Below are 8,244 nucleotides of genomic sequence, written 5' to 3'. Positions count from 1 at the left end.
AAACACCCTATAAATATGTGGAGATTAAACAATATACTACAAAAATGACTGAGTCAAAGATGAGATAAAAAGATATATAGAGACAAATGAAAATGATAACACAACATATCAAAATGTCTTGGATGCACCGAAAGCAGTAATAAGAGGGAAATTTATATTATTACAGGCTTATCACAAGAAACAAGAGGAGCCCCAAGTAGATAACCTAACATCTCATCTTAAAATACTAGAAAAAAAAACAAAGTTAGCAGAAGAAAGGAAATAATAAAAATTAGAGCAGAATTAAATGGCATAGAGAACAAAAAGACTATATAAAATTCAATAAAACAAAGAGCTGGTTCTTTGAAAAGATTAATAAAATTGACAACCCCCCTGGCCATACTCAGTAAGGAAAAAAGGGAAAATGTCCATATAAACAAAATCAGAAATGAGAGAAGTCACCACAAACATCAGAGTATACAAAGGATCATATTGGAATATTATTAAAGACTTTATGCCACCAAATTCAATAACCTAGAAGAAATGGATAAGTTCATAGACATATATAACCTTCCTAGACTAAATAATGAAGAATTGGAAAATCTAAATAGACCAATCAGCAGTGAGGAAATAGAAACAACCATAAAAAACCTCCCCAAAACAAAAGTCCAGGACCAGAGGGCTTCATCAGTGAATTCTACCAAATGTTCAAAGAAGAATTAAAACCTATCCTTTTCAAACTCTTCCAAAAGTTTTGAAGAAGAGGCAACACTTCCTAACACATTCTACATGGCCAATATAACCCTGATACCAAAATCTGGAAAAGATAACATACACACACACACACACAAAAAAAACTATGGACCAATATCTTTGATGAATACAGATGCAAAAATCCTAAAAAAAAACCCCACACTAGCTAATAAAATACAACAGTGCATCCAAAAAATAATACATCATGATCAAGTGAGATTCATTCCAGGGGCACAAAGATGGTTCAACATTTGCAAATCAATGAATATAATGCACCACATTAACAAAAGATTGCATAAAAATCATATGATCTTGTCAATAAACGCAGAAAAAACATTTGATAAGATACCACATCCATTTATGATTAAAACACTCAATAAAATATAAATAGAAGGAAAGCACCTCAACATAATAAAGGCCATGTATAATAAACCCTCAGCTAATATCATACTCAATGGTGAAAAACTGAAAGCTTTTCCCCTAAGATGTCCACTCTCACCACTCTTGTTCAACATAGCCCTGCAAATCCTAGTCATTGCAATCAGACAAGAAGAAGAAATGAAAGGCATCAAAATTGGAAAAGAAGAAATAAAACTGTCCTTATTTGCAGATGGCAAAGAAGAAGTCAAATTGTCACTTTTTTGTGGACTACATATTCTATATAGAAAACCCTAAAGGCTCTACAAAAAAAAACTATTAGAAACAATAAACAAATACAGTAAAGTTGCAGAATCCAAAATCAAAGTGCAAAAATCCATTGCCTTCCTGGATACCAATAACAAAACTTCAGAAAAAGCAATGGAAAAAAAACAATTCCTTTTGCAATCCTTTTAAATCAAAGATTTAAACATAAGACCTGAAACTATAATTTACATAGAAGAAAATATAGGTACCAAACTTAAAGACTTGGGTTGTAGAGAACATTTTATGGACTTGAGCCCAAAGTAAGGAAGGTAAAGGCTAAAATAAATGAATGGGACTACAGTGGGGCCTTGACTTACGAGCTTAATTCGTTCTGTGATGGAGCTCATAACTCAAATTACTCGTATGACAAATCAAAAAGTGAATGAGTGAGACACGTGATGCTGGGCTGATGTTGTGGTGTTCACTGTGACGTTCGCTGTGCCAACTAGCGGTGGGGTATCTGAAGCTGGCTCATAACCCGAGTTTTAGCTCGCAACTCAAAGCAAAAAATTGGCTGAGAGACCGCTCATATCTCGAAAAACTCGTTAGTACGGACACTTGTAAGTCAAGGCCCCACTGTATATCAAACTGAAGAGCTTCTGCACAGTGAAAGAAACAACAAAACAAACATACAGGCAGCTAACCAGATGGGAGATGATATTTGCAAACAGTAACTCTGACAAAGGTTTAATTTCCATAATATATAAAGAACTCATAAAACTCAATACAAAAATATACAATCCAATTAAAAAGTGGACAGAGGCCCTGGCTGGGTAGGCTCAGTTGTTTAAAGTGTCATCCCAATACACCAAGATTGCCAAGGTTGCAGGTACCACTGAGGAAAGCAGTCTGGTGATTCCTCAAAAAATTAAGAATAGAGCTACAATATGATCCAGCAACCCCATTCCTGAGTATATACCATAAAAACTCAAAATTATTTATTCACAAATATATATGCACCCTTGTGATCATTGCAGCATTATTCATGGTGGCCAAGACATGGAAACAACCAAAGTGTCCCATGATAGAGGACTGCATAAAGAAGATGTGGTACATATACACAATAGAATACTACTCAGCCATAAGAAAGGATGAAATAGTGCCATTTGCTACAACATGGATGGATCTTGAGAACATTAGGCTAAGTGAAATAAGTCAGAAAAAGCTAAGAACCATATGATTTCACTCATATGGGATATAAACCTGAAATTTATGAACACAAAGAGCAGTGTGGTGGTTGCTAGAGGAAAGGAGGTGGGGGGAGAAAGGGGTCCTAATGTGAGGTGACAGGAGAATATTTGAATTTGGGTGGTGGGCACATGGTGCAATATACAGATTTTTGTAACATAGAATTCCACACATGAATCCTATATGTTCATGTTGACCAATGTCACCCCCGCTATTTTAATAAATAAATTAATAAAATAACAGAATAAATTGGAAAAAATAAACTAGTTAGGTTTATTTTGGTGTGTTGATATTACCTGGGAAGCACTGACAAATAAGAAATAACAGTCAGGCTGATGTGGCTTAGAGGTTGGGTGTTGTCCCAGAAACCAAGAGTTCACTTGTCGGATTCCTGGTCAGGGTGATGCCAGGGTTGTGGGCTCAATCCCCAGTAGGGGGCATGCAGGAGGCAGTTTATTGATTATGTTCATCTCTCTCTCCCCTCCTTTCCTCTCTCTCTAAAAATCAATTAAAACATATTTAAAAGTCAAAATAGCACTGATCCTTCTTTATGTTGTATTTATATAAGTATATGTAATAAGTGTTCCAGAAATTATGTGAAACTGCTGGAAATCTGAGATGTCCTGACATCAGGTGTCTATCACCAAAACTGAGGGACACACTAAAACAAAAGAACATGTGCATCAGATTGTGGCACATGAGTCTCATACTCTCATAGTGACAAAGGAATTGTTTCCCACTTGGGGTATACCTTCCACAATCTCTAGTGATCGAGACACCTATATCAAACTGAGCAAATCATGTGAGCCTTGATGGATAGCCCTGAAATCTTCTTGGAATAATCACCAACCCAGTCACCCTCAAATATCAGCAAGGTCAAGAGAACTAAGGGGAAAAACATCTGGATCAAGAAGAACAAGTCTAATTGCATAGGACAAAATGAACTGGTAAAAATGGTTAAAATGTTTATGACTATTTCGTTTCCTGGTTTTTAAAAACGTTTTTTTCAGATGAGAGGAAACTTGTTTCTCTTAAACTACCTATGACTTAGCAGTTTGTTAAAACAATTTATACTCAAGATTATTTATTAAATCATTGGTTGGAATAACAAAAGATTGGAAACGGCTTGAATGTTTATCAATAAAGGGCTAATTAAACAAACTATGTATCTTCAAAAAAATTGCCATTGTAAGCAAAACTGAAACATTCATTTTCTTCTTTCTGCTTGATTCCTCCAGAATTGGGACCCTCTCAGTGACTGAGTATTATTATCTTCATGGCAACATGCTTGTTTGTGTAAGACTGATATGAATGTGATATAACGTCTCTATATAACAGGACAGAATTGGAAACTGGTTTTATTACTAAGGCTTTGAATGGAATGTCATATTTGAGAGAGATGCATAGACTTTAAGGCATGAAGAGTGATGTATGGAAGCCAAAAAAAATCTCAAAAATATTGGCCTGGTAGCTTGCTCACCTGGTTACCAGCAGCTTTACTATGCTAGTAAAGAACGTCACTTCTTGGCAATTGCAGGAACCTCAGGATGTTTTGGGAACTTCAAGAAGAGAGGAATCTACCCAAATCTGTAGGTATTGGGAACAACATCTGTTAGCAAGTCTTTGCTTTGGCTTTTCAGGCCTCAGGAGACCTTTAAGGTTCAGTCTGAAGACTCTTGATGAAAAAATTCCAGAAAAGTTGATTTAAAAGAGCCTGTGTGGATAGTGCTCTCAGCGTCCCTTATATGTCTCTTGCTTCAACAGTGTTTGGATGGAATTGACCCAGGAACACCCCTTCTTCCAGCCTCTGGCCACTTTTTAGTGTCTTATCCAGTTACCACTTTCAGAACCACTTCCTAGACCAACCAACACACAATTTTTGGTTGTTTGTTTTTACCTTAACTCCTTGTTGCCAAACAACCATGAGCTCCCAAATTCTGCAGAATTATTCAACCAAGGTGGATGCTGCAGTCAACCACCTCACCAACTTTCATCTGAGGCCCTCCTATACCTCCCTCCCTCTGGACGTCTATTTTGACTGGGATAATGTGGATCTTGAGGGAGTGGGCCACTTCTTCTGAGAGTTGGTGGAGAAGAAGTGTAAGGGCCCTGAGCATCTCTTAAAATTGCAAAACGAGCATGGTGGCCACATTCTTTTCCAGGACATGCTGAAGTCTTCCCAAGAAGAATGGGACAAAACAACACCATGGAAGCCACCATGACCTTGGAGAGGAACCTGAATCAGGCCCTTGTGGAGTTGTATGCCTGGGGTTCTACCCATGCAGAATATCATCTCTGTGAATTCCTGGAGAACCACTTCCTAGATGAGGTTCACTCATCAAAAAGATGGGCAACCACCTTACTAACCTCCACAGGCTGGCTGGCCCCCAGGCTGGACTGGTTGACTAACTCTTCAAAAGGTTCACCCTCAAGCATGACTAGGAGCCTTTGGAGCTCAGACGCCTTTGAGAAGCTCCTCTGCATTTCCCTGGTGTCTGGCTTTTGCCTGAGCCTTTCCCTGAAATTACTAGCCATTCTTTTAACCACCCTGAAGCCCTCTCCCATGCATTGAACCAAATGCAAACAATAAAGCTTTTTGCAGCAAAATAAATAAATAATAAGCCTGTGTGGTTAATCACTATTCTTTTTGGCTTTATACAAATAACTAGCAAATTTGCCCTAATTTGATTATCTTTGACAAAAAATGAGGGTGATTTTAGAGAGAAAAAGTCTCAATACAAACTATAACATACCCTTGTAGATATTCAATTTTAAGGGTCTTCATTATCTTTTGAGTTTGTATATTTATTGTTTTTAAGATTTCTACCAATGACTGGGACTGGATCCTGAAGTTTTCTACTTTTCAAAAATATTTCGCTGAAAACCTCTAAACTAACATTTTTAGTTTTCCATCTTTTGACTTGGAACCATTGAGAACTAAAACTGCCCTTGTTCCCAAGGCCATGCAAGCTAAAGTGGGACAAGATGTGTGGGAAGAGATTAAACCAAAGAACTTATATGCATGCATGCATAAACCAGGGATAAGCCAGGGACACAGGCAATAGTGTGGTGAAGGCCTCCTGTTGGGACTGGGAGGGTGGGGGCAGAGCGGGGTGCTGTCTAGAAGGGATCAAAGGAGAAAAAGGAGGACATCTGTAATACTTTCAACAATGAAGATAATTTTTTTTTTAAGTGTGACAAGTTGATGTAGATGTTAGAGAAATTACCACAAGGGTCATCTATGTTGCAGAAAGATTGCCAGAATCATTCAAGGGGCAGGCCAGGAGAATCTATCAGACTCTCTCTGCGTGCCTTCACTCCATGTGAAGGTGAATCGAGGTGGACCTCTAGAAACTGTCAAGTGCCTGCTTTCAGAACTCAGAAACTGGGATTATAGTCTGTTCTGATCATTAACCTTTGTTTTTCTCTTGTTCCATAGTGATGCCTTTTACTATATACCTGATTGTTTGCATCAGAGGCTTAACTTTGTATCACCATCTTCCAAGATGAGACACAACTTTAACTGAACTAAAGAACTTTTCTCAGGACTGAGACTGGTTTAATTATTGCATGATCTATCAGTCCAGCTTCTGTAGTGTAAAACTTCTAGGGAAGGTTCAGAGGACAGAACTGTGGGGATTCAAGATAAGTCACCCCAGGATGTGTCTCCGGTATGTGGATTGTTTTGAGCTAAAGGAAACTTTGGCCTTGGGCTCCAGAGAAACTTCTGTCTCTCCCTTTCACTACATAGAAAACTTGAATAAGGGGCCTGGCTTATAATAAGACACCTTCAGCCACAATGTCTTTTTGACCCACCTATATAGCAGGGCAATCGTTTATTTACTAAATATCTGCTCTTATTATCATCCTGCAATGACCCTTTCAAGACCCCAAAGGTGCATGACCTCATTGTCTTTAGCTGGGGATGTCTTATATACCTGAGTCCCACTATCCATCTCTAAACCTCTCATGCATGTGGGGCCTGAGATCTCTCATGTATGTGAGGTTCCCATACATATGTATGTATTAAATTTGGTTATGTTCGCTTGCTGATCTGTCTCATGTCTATTTGATTATTAGACCAGACAGAAAAACCAGGAGGATAGAAGAAAGTTTGTTCCTCCCCCATACTTACTATGTGTATCTATATAATAAATGTTTATTTCTTGAGCTAAGCCTGTGTTTTACATCTTGAAACCAGTAATCCAATGTAATTTATTAATTTATTTATTTTAGAAAATCTTTATTTTTTTGCCACAAAACATTTTTTAATATAATAGAAAATATCAGAGGGCATCACTCCTAGTATGCATAAGTATTGAATCATTAGATTTGTTTCAGTTAATAAATATATACATTTATATTTACTAAGCTATAATGTAACCTATATCTTACTGGAGGTCACAGTAAAAAAAATTCTAAACCCATTGGATTAGAGGCAGAGAGATTGAAAGGAGACCAGGGAGTAGACTGCTACAGAAGTGTATCTTGGATTGCTTAAGGATGAAGTGGTGTGGAAGGGCTGGAGTAAGCCTCAAGAGCAGAAGTGGAGAGAAGGAGAGAAAGCCTCCTATTACAGTCCAGGGCCCACTAGAATGCCTCGTCTTCCTCTGTATCCTCACAGCAGTACTGCCCCAGAGCATTGTCCGACCTCTCCCATCAGAATGAGAGCTCCCACCTCCTTCCAAGTTCTACTGAGCACAGGGTTTGAATTCAGAAGGTACAGATTTAAATGTCTATGAACATGGATTTCCAAGAGAGTTGGTAGAAAGTGGTCATGTTACAGGAGGAAGAAAAGGTACAGCTAAGTCTATCCCAGCCGTGGGCAAACTACGGCCCGCGGGCCGGATCCGGCCCGTTTGAAATGAATAAAACTATTGAAAAAAAAGACCGTACCCTTTTATGTAATGATGTTTACTTTGAATTTATATTAGTTCACACAAACACTCCATCCATGCTTTTGTTCCGGCCCTCCGATCCAGTTTAAGAACTCATTGTGGCCCTTGAGTCAAAAAGTTTGCCCACCCCTGGATCCCATATGGGTGCTGATTCACAGAAAACACATCAGGGAGGGTTAGCCATGTTATTGCAGTTGGTGGGCAGGTAGGCAGGCAGTGACAAGTCTCAGTAGGGAGGGCAGATACCAGCTAGATCAAGAGGGTAGGGGCAGGGAGCCTAAAAACCGGGCCTTGGAGGGGAAGGTGAGCAAAGACTTTATTCTACTACTCTTACAACTCTTTACAGGTCACTCAGGAGTATCTTGGAGCCATACAAAATAGGTCCTCCTGCTCAAGGCTCTGGACCGGTAGCTGAAAGTTTCTGGGTCCCAGGTTAGAAAGGGTGCTCTTCTGGATATCTAGCTTCTATAAAAGTTCCCAGCTACTGTTACTGCCTGATGACTGACTTCAGAGCTAAAAGAAGAGAGAGAGATGGCAAAGATGGAAGTCAGGGCTAGCTTCGACTCTAGGACGTGAACAGAGGTCCTTCCAGCTGCGGGCCTGAGCTTGTTGCCCCTCAGCCATCAATTTCAGCATCAACTCCTAATGCTGGGTCAGCTGGACCCACAGCAACTTTAGTTCCTCCCTCAGAACCTCTGACTCCTCCCATAGCAGTTGCTTCTCATTCTGCAGCTCTTGGTGA

At 39.1% G+C, this 8,244-nt stretch overlaps 1 pseudogene; it reads left to right on the top strand.

Moving 5' to 3' along the window:
- Window positions 1-4,526: 4,526 nt before the first annotated feature.
- Window positions 4,527-5,046, top strand: LOC107182396 (annotated as a pseudogene).
- The last annotated feature ends 3,198 nt before the right edge of the window (window positions 5,047-8,244 follow it).

This window comes from Myotis davidii, unplaced genomic scaffold (genome assembly GCF_000327345.1).
Source record: "Myotis davidii unplaced genomic scaffold, ASM32734v1 scaffold2616, whole genome shotgun sequence".
NCBI classification, from domain to species: domain Eukaryota; kingdom Metazoa; phylum Chordata; class Mammalia; order Chiroptera; family Vespertilionidae; genus Myotis; species Myotis davidii.
The sequence above is the reverse complement of the archived record's forward strand: the minus strand, read 5'-3'. Positions and strand labels throughout refer to the sequence as shown.